Below are 13477 nucleotides of genomic sequence, written 5' to 3' on the forward strand. Positions count from 1 at the left end.
ATATACAGCCTCATATATCATGCTTTTAAAAAGTTTATCAACTACTGTGTCAACAAGTAGTCATAATCAATAAAATTCAGTCTCTATTATCTTTTATTTTATCCCTTTTACTTCTCTTATTCTTTGTTATTTAATTATACCAGTTTCTTGTTGATTAATTTAATTTGGTAATTTATCCTTCTGAGTTTATCTGGCTGTAAACAAAATGGGTGATTGGAATGTATCTTGTTGGTTCTTCTGACAGCCCATTTTCAGACTCTGCCCTCTCTCAGATGGTTAATTTGGCCGTCACAATCGTATATGCAAAAGAACTCCTGGGATGTATGTTGATCCATTGTTTTATGCTGCTCAGTGATCACTTGCCTGTCCAACTAGACACTGTGCTTGTTATTTTCATGGAAATTTCTTTCTTGGCTCTTCTTAGGTGTGCTCTGCTTCCTCCTGTCTCCACCCATCCATACTCTTTATGTATCTAGGAGTTTAATAAGTTAAGCTCCAACACACACATTAGCTGCTGAAGGCGTTAGGATACCGAGAGTCACAATCAAAACCATTTCTGTAAACCTGTATTAGGAAGTGCAGATTGCAGGGAACTGAATGGAAGCATCCTACTTTCTGGAGTCATTTGTTTTGACGAGAGCCTGAGTGTAAATTCAGTGCAAAACACAGACAGCTATTATGCAGTTAATTATGCACAAAGTAAACATGTACAACTGCAAACAGCAAAACGCCACCTAATAATGGATAACTCCAGATTTATGGTATGCATGCCCAATCTGTAAAGGCTTCTACTCATGAATCTAAAATGAATGGAACATTACCTAAATGATCCAGAATGAAGGATTTAATACATTGCTCTACCCTTATTGCTACTTATTTCTTGTCAGCAGATTTTTCATTTTGCTTTAATTTATTGTACATAAACACTATGCAAATGTTTGGGTCATATTTAAAAACATATGGCTTGTGCTTATGATTACTGGCTAGGCATTTTATTACAAATTACTTGTTAAGCAAATCACTTTCTTAATTATACAGGTTAACATATAATCATTGTGCCCACATGTACTTGTTACATAAAGCCCCACTAAGTAAACACACTGGGCATAATTTAGGTAATATGTTTATGTATCATCCCCCACAGGTGTCACTGTTGCTTCCTAATTATTTTCATCCATGCAAATGAAATGTCTTTTGTAACAAGCATTTCAAATTTTGTATCTCCTGCTAGTAGAGAGATTGTTCTGAAATTTAATACCGAATAAATTGTATCATTTGATACTTTTTTCTGTCCCTCAGATGAAAATAATTGAAAAGAAACTAAATTTAAATATTTTGTATCCCTTGTTCCAAGAGATTAATATGACAAAAATGCCAGAATTGCAAAGGTTTTAAAGGATATCTAAATGAATATCTCATAGGTAAGAGAAATTAAAGGTGGGGAGTAATAAAATGTAGGAGAATTAAAATTAATTTATAAAACACATGTTGAGAGACTTTTGAGATTGGACAGATCCAGCGGCCAATTTATTAGTTAAAACAGAAACACAAAAACCAATGGTTAATGATACAAAAATGTCAAACTAATCCACTGCTTCAGAGAAGCAAATTTACTGTTTGTTCTGAAACTAATGTATCCTGTGCATGCTTTTAGAGAAAACACTCCTTAATAAAAATCCCAGATGTGTCAAAGTGAGTTCAGCCATTGTAACAAATGACCACTCTGACGGTAGGTTGATGGTGGGGTTTTATGTGTGGTTGGAGAGACAGGGAGGATATGGAAACTCAATACCTTTTACTCAATTTTGCTATGAACCAAAATCTGCCCTAAAAAGTTTAATTAAAGACCCAAACAACATTCTCATAGTTAATTCTTGTGATAGGCTATAGGTAGTTTCTCATTCTGACCTGTGGTGTAAAAGGATAGCATAATTTCAAGCACAGAGTAAAAGCTGCCTCCTGTGGGTCATAAGGAAGGTGATGGGAAGTAGGTCATAGGTAGTTTTGTTACGTGATAATAGAGAATGCCTCATTTAAGCTATTTCTGTAAATTGATATATTTTCCATATCCTAAACTGATATATATTACAAATTCTTTACATGGGTCGTAACACATTAGGTCTCCCACTTATACTAAATTCTTTTTTCCCTGTTTTAGTTTCTATTGCTATTGCTATCCACTTTTCTTTTTAATGTCTGAAAGTGATATATTAGTTGCTTAGTAGTGTCTGACTCTTTGCAGCCTCGTGAACTATAGCCTGCCAGACTCCTCTGTCCATAGGGTTTCCCAAGCAAGAATACTGGAGTGGGCAGCCATTTCCTCCTGCAGGAGAGATTCCCAACCCAGGCATTGAACCCAGGTCTCCTACATTGCAGGCAGATTCTATACCACTTGAGCACCAGCCCATATGTTTTATTGTACATAGTTTCTATTGCTGTTGCTATCCACTTTTCTTTTTAGTGGCTAATGCACCATTAATCCCTCTAAGTATATTTTCTTCTCAAACAATGTAATTTTGATCTTTAAAAGTTTCATTTAGTCTTTTCTATTTTTTTTTAATTTTTTACTTGATACTTTTACTTAGCTTTTTATAAATTCTTATTAAGTAATAACCAACTACCTGAAAACAAATTGTTGGTTGGTATTTAGGAAGTAGAAACCTTGGATCATAGCATAACCAAATTATACACAGTATTTTTTAAATAGAACAATCAACTATCGGTAAACATTTCTGTATTATTTATTAAATTTTTCTCACAAAAGTGGATCAATTTTATTAGTTTAATTCAATGGAATAAGTACTTACTGAGAGTCAACTCTGAATATACTTCCATTATTTCTCTAATATGGAAGATAAATCTACTTACAAAGAAGACAGTGTGATATTAACCTGTAGAATTTTATTGACCTTTTAAGACTTTTTACAATGATATGACTACTATATCATTTTAGGAACAGAGTTTGCCCTTATTAGCATACTTTGAGGCCATACCTATTATGGGTTAATACAAGGCAGATGGAAACGAAATTACAACTCAGTCATCAAACAGGTTTTCTAAAGCAACAGGATTAATTCAAGAAATTATCAAGAGATTACATTGTTTCCTGAGTTTAGGTGCATCTTTGGGTATCAGTTTTGAGTCTAAATGAATAGTAATTCTCATTCTCAAATGTTTTACTTGACATCATAAATGGCACCTGCTTAGTGTTATGCTGTTTGATTATATGAGTATTTATGATTCATTATTTAATTGATGTAATTCCTACAGATAGTCAAACAGAAATATAATTCTATGTAGCTTTCCCCTAGACCTCAATCCTGGGAAGTCTACAGTCAGATTTTTATTTTCCTTTGACAAATATAATTACCAAATTCTGACATTTGAGGACTTAATGATAATCCTATAGATTTTCTACAGAGTTTCCATTACCAGGCAAGGTTCAAAACTCTTTATTTTTCTCAGTTTCATTTCTACCTTAAATTCTATTTGTCTCCAGTCTCCTCTGCCTCTTGGAATTGCTGAAAACTTCCAAATTTTCTGTGATCAGGCACACCTTCTCACTATGCGGCATTAGCCCTTTATTTTGCATAGAAAAGTGAATGCAACTGACATGATGTTGATGGCAAGTCATGCACTTTAAAAGTGAGACCAGTGGCTATGATTCTGTGTATATTATATACTGGTTGGTATATCAGTGAAGATCTAACTTGATAGATATATTGTTTAATAATTTCCCTTCAAAGATCTGGAGACCTTGGTAGTGAGTGGCTTTTGGGAACATAAGTCATATAGAACGTATAAGTCATATAAGAACATATAAGTCATATAAGAACATATAAGAACACATATGTCATAAGAACATATAAGAACATATAAGTCATATAAGAACTTATAGTCTTTTCTATATTTTTAATGTCTCTTAACATTTACAATATATGGACTACAGCTGTGACTGCTTTAGTGTCCTTTTCTGCTAATTCTAACATCTGTATCAGTTCTTGGTCAGTTTTGATTGATGTATTTTTCTTATTATGGGTCATATTCTCATGCTTCTTTACATGTCTAATAATGTTTATTGAATGCCAAATGACATGATGTCACCTTGCTGTGTAACTTTGTTTTGGGACACAGTTGTGTAACTTAAACATAGTTTTTATTTTTTCCATTCTGCTTTTTCTTTTAGAAAAAATAACTTTTTGACTGTGTTGTGCAGCAGGTGGGATCTTAGTCCTCTGGGATGGAACCCACACTCCCTGCATTGGAAGCACGGAGTCTTAACCAGTGGACTGCCAGGCAAGTCCCTCCATTTTGCTTTTTAAAGTTTTCTAAGCAAAACTTTTCTGAGTACTGTACCCCATGCTCCATGAATTATGAAATTGTCCAATCTTACTGAATCAAACAGGTACTATTTCATTTCCTATGTAAATTTCCCTGCAATTCTTTTGGATGGTTCTTTTCCTGGTCTTGAGTAGTTTCCTTAATACTTCTGCTGATCAAACATCTATTGATTTAGTTAAAATATTTGCAGATATCTGGAGTTCTCTGTGTAGCTTCCTTCTGTGCTTTCTCTGGTTTTGCGTAGTTTCCTTAATACTTGTGTGATCAAAAATATACTATTTAGTTAAGATATCTGCAGATATCTGGAGTTTTCAGTGTAGCTTCCTTCTGTGCTTTGCCCTTCCTTCGTCTCCATGGATACTCAGCTCTATCTTTTTCATCAGGGAGTGTGACTGAATTCCAGCTCCTTGCACTGTCTTGGGCATTTTCTCAAGGCAATAAACTGTGAAAATAATTAAATTGGGTTTATCTTGTTTTCTTTTCTCTCAGGGATCATTGTCCTTTGTTGTGTCATATCTGGTGCTTTGAATAAGGTTGTTTAATGTGGGTTATTTTATTTTTTGATAGATTTGTGTGTATATGTGTGTGTATATATGTGTGTGCTGCTGCTGCTGCTGCTGCTGCTAAGTCGCTTCAGTCGTGTCCAACTCTGTGCGACCCCACAGACGGAAGCCCACCAGGCTCCCCTGTCCCAGGGATTCTCCAGGCATAAACACTGGAGTGGGTTGCCATTTCCCTCTCCGATCCATGAAAATGAAAAGTGAAAGGGAAGTCGCTCAGTCGTGTCCGACTCTTAGCGACCCCATGGACTACAGCCTACCAGGCTCCTCCATCCATGGGACTCTACAGGCAAGAATACTGGAGTGGGGTGCCATTGCCTTCTCCAATATATGTGTGTAGTGGTAGAGAAAAAAAAAAAGAAAGAAATTAAATCCAGTCTCTGTTTCTCTATCATGTCAGAGCAGAGGTCAGTATATATAGTTTTATATATGTGATAGGTTCTCACAGTGGTTTTACTGGTCTACAGAAATGTGTAATTTTCTTTTTTCCGTAGATACTGGCAGATTTTTGTTTTAAAATGTAACAAATTATAGTTCTGCCAACACTATATAATAAAGTACCTTTCCCTATATAAACTCAAAAGTCAGTTCTTTTTAAATGTTTCCAATTGGGTTAAAAAGTTATCAATCATTTTTAATTTAATAATTTGTATTTCCTGTTATTGAATTTAAGCATGATTTTAATGCTTGTTGGTCATTGGAATCTTCTCTGCTGTGAATTGCTGAGTTGTATATTTTGCTCATTGTTTTGCTCTTGTGTGGGTAGCCATTTTCTTATCAATTTGTAAAAAGCACATTCTGTCTTTTAATAATTCTGTGTGTAACTTGTGTTGTAAATATTTCTAATGTTTGTTTTCTAATATTTCTTTATTGGTTTTGTCTTATATCTAATTTTTAGTTAATTTTTAAGTTTTAATTATTTGGTTGAAAATAGCATTTTTGTTTGTTTGTTCTAATAACAGCAAGGTTTTATAGTATCTGGTTAAGAAAGAGAACATTTTCCCTGCATTGCACAGGTAGCATTCTAGTATTCCTTACAAAGTAGAGGGTTATGTAGGCAGTAAACAAGGAAACTGAAACCAGAGCATCTATGTCCTTTCCATTTTGCTATAGATCTGTTACTTGCATAATCATAAGCTAGTAGGAGACACAAGTGATGCAGGTTTGATCCCTGGGTAGGGAAGATCCCTGGAGTAGGAAATGGAAACCTGCTCCAACATTCTTACCTGGAAAATTCCATGGACAGAGGAGCCTGTTAGGTTACATCCATGGAGAAGCAAAAGTCAGACATGACTGAGCAACTGAATACATGCACTCACACACACACACACACACACACACACACACACACATAATTAAAATAGACTATCACTTTTTGAGGGAGGAAGGAATAGAGAGAAGGGAGAGATAAACAGAAAATAGAGACCTTTAAACCATGATTTTTTTTTGTTCAAAACATAAGTGGTTGTTATATCTAGATTATTTTGAGAACAAGTGATGCTGTTAACTGTCATCAGCAGACCCGTCAAATGAGATTCAACACATTTCATAAAGTTTTATCAATCAAAGTTTCTAAGCCAGCTGGTAATACTTCTACTTGAGAATGAAAAATGTGTATTTCAGTATATACCGAAAAAAAAATGTAAGCGTATATAGTATTAATGCCATGAACTCATTTAACAGCATCCTCTTGAACAACTCATTGGAAAATACTCTGATCCTGGGAGGGATTGGGGGCAGGAGGAGAAGGGGACGACAGAGGATGAGATGGCTGGATGGCATCACTGACTTGATGGACGTGAGTTTGAGTGAACTCTGGGAGTTGGTGATGGACAGGGAGGCCTGGCATGCTGCAATTCATGGGGTCGCAAAGAGTCATACATGACTGAGGAACTGAACTGAACTGAACATTTCATGGTGATACAAGGTGGTACCAGACTAATGTGAAACAAGTTTTCATCTCAAGGAGAGTATGCATTTCAGAGATGAATCCTATAATCATAGCTCTCTTGCATCTCTAATTGAATAATCATACATTAGTCCATGATAAGAAGACCTCATCTTTTATTTTAGCTTTAATTCCATAGAAGTTTGAAACTTTAAAATTGTTCATTTTTCTTTATTGTACTTTTGAAGCTGTCCAAATTTCATTGAGTGGTATTCTTTCCTTTCCATCATAAAGGATCTGTTGAAGAAAGTGGACATTCAATTAATGACTCACCTGACACCATAGCTTCCTCTCCAGAGTGATATCTTAGCTTTGAGATACACTGAAGCTTGACTCTCATGACATTTCACTATCAAACATTCAGGTAAATTGCTTAAGGACATTAATTTCCCTGCCAATCTCTCAACACAGTGCTTCAGAAATGTCCAGTAATACAGCAAATGTTATAAAATGACCTGAACTCATTGTCATTATATATAAATGTGGTTATTCAGTCTGGTATACTGTCTTAACTTCTTATATAGTAGTGACATTTATATGCGATGTCTTTTTGTAAAGTGTTCAATTTATGCCATATTAAAGAAGAGAAAAAATAGATATAAGGGCAGTTAGAAGCTACAGAAGCAAGTAGATTTTTCAGCTTTCACCATGTAAAATATTTTTCTAGGATGTATATTATAATGTTTAGTAGAGTGTTTTAAAAAATAGAATTATTTACAAATATGGCTCCATAAATCCCGTGTATTGTCTATCCTTATTATTCTAACTTTACTAATAGTCATAACAATTTTGTGTGTTTATTCTAATTTCTTCAAATATATTGTTACTCAAAACTTACCCTGTAATTTTTATGGCTTTGTATCCTCAATGACTTGTGTGCAACTGAATATGTAGTAGAGAGTCAAAAACACATTGACTTTTTTTTTTAACGATTTAGAAGTATATATTGGATAGCCTACATGTGACATAAATATTAGATAAATAAATTAATACATACCCCCAAAGAACATATATTCAATAAGGAGAAGACAGAAACATACAGCACAACCATACATATACATATTTACACAAAAACAAAGCAGAAATTAGAAGAAACCATCCAGAAAGAGCTAAAACACACACACACACACACATACCAAAATTGTTATGAGAATTTAGAAGAGGGTTTGGAAACTAGCAAAATTCATTAAAAAGATATTGCCACAAAGTAGAGACATAATAAAATGTAAAATATTGAAAGGTGTAATTATTCCTATGAAGTAAGACCAGAAAACACATATACAAAAATTCTTAATAGTATGGCCAAATTTTAAGATGGTAAATATAAACATGCAGAGCTCAGGAGATAAATAGAAGAAAAAGACACAATCATTTGAGGAATGAAGACTAAATTACAAGGGGCACAAAGGAGAATAGATTCCATAAAATCAGTAACAAAAATAAATGATAGAATTGAAAGAAATTAATAAAGGTGTTATTTAAAGAAGTTGAGACAAAAAGTAGATATAGAAGATAGTCAAGTGGGATTCAGTGTATGTACACTTTGATCTTATGTGCCAAAAATAGAAAAATAATAGATGTTGTAGAAATTCAGGATGTAAATGCTTATATATTTCAGAGGCTTTTTCCACACCACACCTGCATCATTATTTTTTTTTTCCTCTTGAAGTTTGTTCATTAACAGATTTTAATTAAATTTTGCACTTTCTGTTTTTTTTTCCCATCATTGAATCAGCCAGATTGAATAAAAGTGGATAGACATTGCAGTTTTTTTATATTAAATAATATGGGCTCATTATTTTGTGACCAGACTGTCAGGTACAGAATTTATTAATGCCTCTCTGTAACTTAAATTGCTTTGCATGTTATCTATCCAGCAAAATCTTCCATAACTTCCCAAGTTTAGGGTAAGTCCTGAATGATAACTAGAATATATCTAAAACTCTTTGAATATGCCTTTTTCATTCCCTGTCGCCCATCCCCACAGTGTCCTTTCGGCCTGCAATACCTTCCACCATTGCTCACATGCAAAGTTTATGCTGAAGCCAATAGCTCTAAATGTTTTTCCTTCATAGGAAAGGTATATTGGATTATTCTTCTTTCTGCTCCTCTCATGCTTTTTGTATTCATCCATCAGAGCAATTGTCATGTTGAGTTATAATTGTTTTCTTATATGTTTCTTTACCACAGGATTTTAAACTCTTCAACAATGTGAATGTTCATGACGTAAATGTCATAATCTTTATAAAGTCTCTATAATATTTATAAACTCATTATTTTAGACAGTTCTTGCAACCTACTGCTCAGTAAATGGTCAGTGATTTTTATTTATTTAACTTACTTTCAATAAAACTAAACTCTTTTAGCATTTTCTCAACAAGGAAGTCCCAGTAAAGTTGTGTGTTCTTAATTTTTAAAAATTTTCAAGCCCTTGGGACCTGTTGCATTGTACTCTAGTCCTCTGAGAATCTTTATCTCAGTGTCCTTTCTGTTACAATGGGTGTATGAGTTAGATGCCTTATCTTTACTTTTGTTTTTTTAAATGTCCTATCTCTTTTTCTGGACAGCCTGAGCAAGCTACCTCATCTCTCTGTGCTTTACTTTGGGCATCTGTAAAACAGGGATAATAGTAACATCCACATGTAGAGTTGTTTTGAAGATTAAGCAAAGTTATATATGTAAAGTATTTAAAACAATATATAAAATATATATCCTTAAAATGGTTCCCATCCCTGTAATTGCTGTTTCCAACTGTTTCTACTACCTTTACTCATTTTTGACCTGGTACAGCGCATAAGTGGAAAAAAGACTTTGCACTACCTCGGGAAAACCAGCCTATCTTTATGTGCAATTACTCTAAGTGATGGCTTCTCAGGTGCTATGAATTTTTCAGCCTGCCTACAATAGTCATGGGTTGTTTAAAGCCTTACTGCCAATGATTAGGGCCATTCTCCAGAAACAATATTGACTATGATTCTTCCAGAAGCAATGGGGAATGACAGTTAACAACTAATTGTATTTAATAAGAGCTCCATTTTAAGAGGGAAAATAAATCAGGAATCATTAAATTATCATTACTAATACTATTGCTTGGTGGTCCACACCTGTGCTATGGGCATGTCTGTGATCTAGGAACCAAAAGCTGTATGTTAAATTACTGTTACCATTATAAATCCTCCTGAGGAAATAAACAGTTCTGATTCTGCTGAGAAATATGCATTTACAGTTAGGTAGTTAAAGTTGAGATGAAGAGAGGTAATATGGCTCATCTACAAAATGTGGAAGAACATGTATGTCACAGTTAAACACAACTTATAAATGCCTCAATGCAAACAGATCTTACTGATGACATGACTTCATTATTTCAGCTTCTTTGGCTTTTTATACCAGATCTTTTCCTTAAAACTGTATGGCAGTTTGGGTGTACTTGTGACATGTAGAATGAGAAAATTAGGACAATTTTTTTTTCAATTTGGCCGTTTATTGGAAATGCAAAAAGTCACATTTAATCAATAATTATTGAATTTTTTTCCCTCAAACTTTTATTAGGATGAAAAATCTCATATATTAACATTATATCAGTTGATTCAGTGGGATGCATCTTTTGATACAGAGAATATATCTGTACTTACCAATAAATTGACTAGGCAATTGAATAGTCAATTATGGTAATGAATGCTATCAAAAGAAGTTAGGAAAAACTATATTGACACAGTATTTATATGAAGATAAATATTTTGTGAAAAATAATTCACAATGATTTCTTAATTTACATTATGTATTTCTTGATCATTTCCAATGTAATAGCATTTAAAACACTACAAGTTTTGTCAACAACACAGATAACAAAATCTTTGTGCTCACAGACCTTACATTGCAGTGCAAACATGATTGTGTTAGAAATGTATGTTATCACTTAACATTAAAATTATTTATGAAAGACTATCATCGATTGACTTCCCTGGTGGCTCAGATGGTAAAGCATCTGCCTATAATGCAGGAGACCTGAGTTCCATCCCTGGGTCAGGAAGATCCCCTGGAGAAGGAAATGGCAACCCACTCCAGTACTCTTGCCTGGGAAATCCCATGGATGGAGAATCCTGGTGGGCTACAGTCCGTGGGGTCGCAAAGAGTTGGACACGACTGAGCCACTTTACTTACTATTGTCAATTACCTTTTCAGATGAAATATTTTAGCAGGTAAACAAAGTCAGGGTTTGCTTTATATCTACTTCTACAGATATTTAATTAAACAATTTTCCACCAAACTAAACCGTTTTACCAATTAAATTCCGAGAGTGGGAACTTTCAGCATAAAGAGGCTTCACATTATGAGCCTTTGCCTTGGCTTTTTGCCTTTTTCTACAGTTTCTCTCTAAAAATTTTAATAGACTAATCTCTCATTTCAGTGAAGTTTTTGTTGAAATTCCCTCTGAGGGAATGACCGTCACCCTTTCTAATAGAGTATCTGCATACTGTCTCTCTTTACCCACTGTACTTTTTGTGTGTGTGCTTATTACTAACTGATCTATTACCTGTGCTTTTTGCTTATTGTGTCCTTTACCATGCAGAATGAATGCTTCATGATAATGGTGAATTCTTTTCAATCATGGCCATACCCCCGTCTCTGTAATAGTGATAGGAATATGGTAAACTTTCAGTAGATATTTAACAGTGTGGTAAATCATGATGTATATAAATGAAATTTCAAACTAATTCTGTATAAAAGGAATTCATATCAAACAGTTACCTGAAATGAGAAGGAGTTTATTTTATTCTTTCTGGCATAACAATGATCTTTACTATAAAAGAAGGTTGGGTGGCTTTTTGGCTGTAACTTAAACTATAAATACTGTTTCTAATCATTTCAGTTTGGCTTCTTTTTTAACCTTTTAAACATCACACACAAGTAACTTCAATTAAACAGTCTACTTTTAAGACAGATTTTAAAAAAAATACTGGTTTTCTTTCACTGTGCAGTTTTACACAGAATTCAGTTTGAGAATCTTTTGTGTCTTTTGCAAAAGAGTTTTTACTGTATTATAAAACTAATTATTAGAAAAAATTTAAATGCAATTTTTCTATAGAACTGAATAAACTCATTTTTTTAAATTTCAGATTTTCCTTAAGTAATTATTCTAAAAGAATTTTCATTTTACCAGGGGAATTATATAAGCAATATAGTTTGATCAAAATGCTACCTGAGCAATTTATGTTTTTCATAATGTGGCTCTACTTCAGCATGGTCATGCAAATGGAAGCAATAGGAAATATTTGATAGAAACTGAAAGAAAAAGACCGGGAAAGTTTCATGAGGAGTCTGAACTCTGGTCTTTATTGGTATTGTTTTGAGGCCTGTGCATTGCACATAATGGTTACTCAGTGAATTTTTATTTGATGAATAAAACATATTTCCTAAATGGTGCATTATATAAAATCATTTTAGGTTTAGTTAGGCAGCAGTCTTAAAATACAAATTTCTAGAAAAAGATTGTTTACTTTCTAGTGTTAATTTTTCAGTGATCTTAAAATCAGATAATTGAGTCTGTATAAGAGACATTATGTCATAGGCTAAGACCAAATGAAAAAGTGAAGTCACTCAGTTGTGTTTGACTCTTTGTGACCCAATGGACTATACCCTGCCAGAGTCCTCCATCCATGGGATTTTCCAGGCAAGAATACTGGAGTGGGTTGCCATTTCCTTCTCTGGGGGATCTTCCAGACCCAGGGATCAAACCCAAGTCTCCCACATTGCAGGCAGACTCTTTACTGTCTAAGCCACCAGGGAATCCCCAAAAGAATGATCTGCCCTTCCTGAGGTTCGAACTCAGCACCTTCAGATTATGAGACTGACGTGCTGCCTACTGCACTAAGAGGGCAGACCAAATAGCTGAACCCTATTATTCTGTAGCTGAGAAACCACATTTAGAGGGAAAATAGTTCAACAGAAACAAAACCAAAATACTGCATTTAAGCACTGTTAGGTATTTTACAGCCTTCTTAATCAACAGATATTATTAATTTATATTTCACAAGAAAGTACTGTTATCTGAATACTGAGATAATTTAAAGTGTCTCACCAAAAACCTTAAATTTATGTTTCAACATATTTTGAAAAGGTATACATTTAAGCAACAAAAATTAATTACTATAAAGAGAACCATCTGAATCACATTGATTCTACTGATATCTACTCTTGATAGCACTCTTAAAATGTAGTTTGCCAAGATAATTAGCGGTCTCTTTTGTTTTTCTTTCCCAACCATCTCTTTCTGCTTTTATTTTTAACTTAGGTTTTTGAATTTCTAAACATAGACCTATTGACAATATAAGAATTTCATGTTTATTGTCAAATAGTATGACACTTTCCTTTATGTCATTTACAGTAACAGAGAATTTCCCCTCATATTTAATCCTTAAAATTTATCCAACAACTAAGTGAAACACTGATGCAGTGGACATGACATGTCAGTCCCATATGACATACCTGTCACATTAGCACAAGCATTGGCTAATAGAAGGCAGGGAGTGGTTTATAGGAAGAATTGTTCCCAGGTTTTTAATTGCTTTGTGTTGTCAAATTACTACTGCTAGGAAAAAAAAAAAATAACAGGGAGTGCTCAATTAAC

General features: G+C 33.9%; 1 non-coding gene across 1 annotated transcript; it reads right to left on the reverse strand.

Moving 5' to 3' along the window:
• Positions 1-12654: 12654 nt before the first annotated feature.
• On the reverse strand, positions 12655-12727 carry TRNAM-CAU. The gene has a single exon. It is a non-coding gene; the product is annotated as a tRNA-Met (tRNA).
• Between the last annotated feature and the right edge of the window lie 750 nt (positions 12728-13477).

This window comes from Bos indicus x Bos taurus, chromosome 9 (assembly GCF_003369695.1).
Source record: "Bos indicus x Bos taurus breed Angus x Brahman F1 hybrid chromosome 9, Bos_hybrid_MaternalHap_v2.0, whole genome shotgun sequence".
Taxonomy (NCBI): Eukaryota; Metazoa; Chordata; class Mammalia; order Artiodactyla; family Bovidae; genus Bos; species Bos indicus x Bos taurus.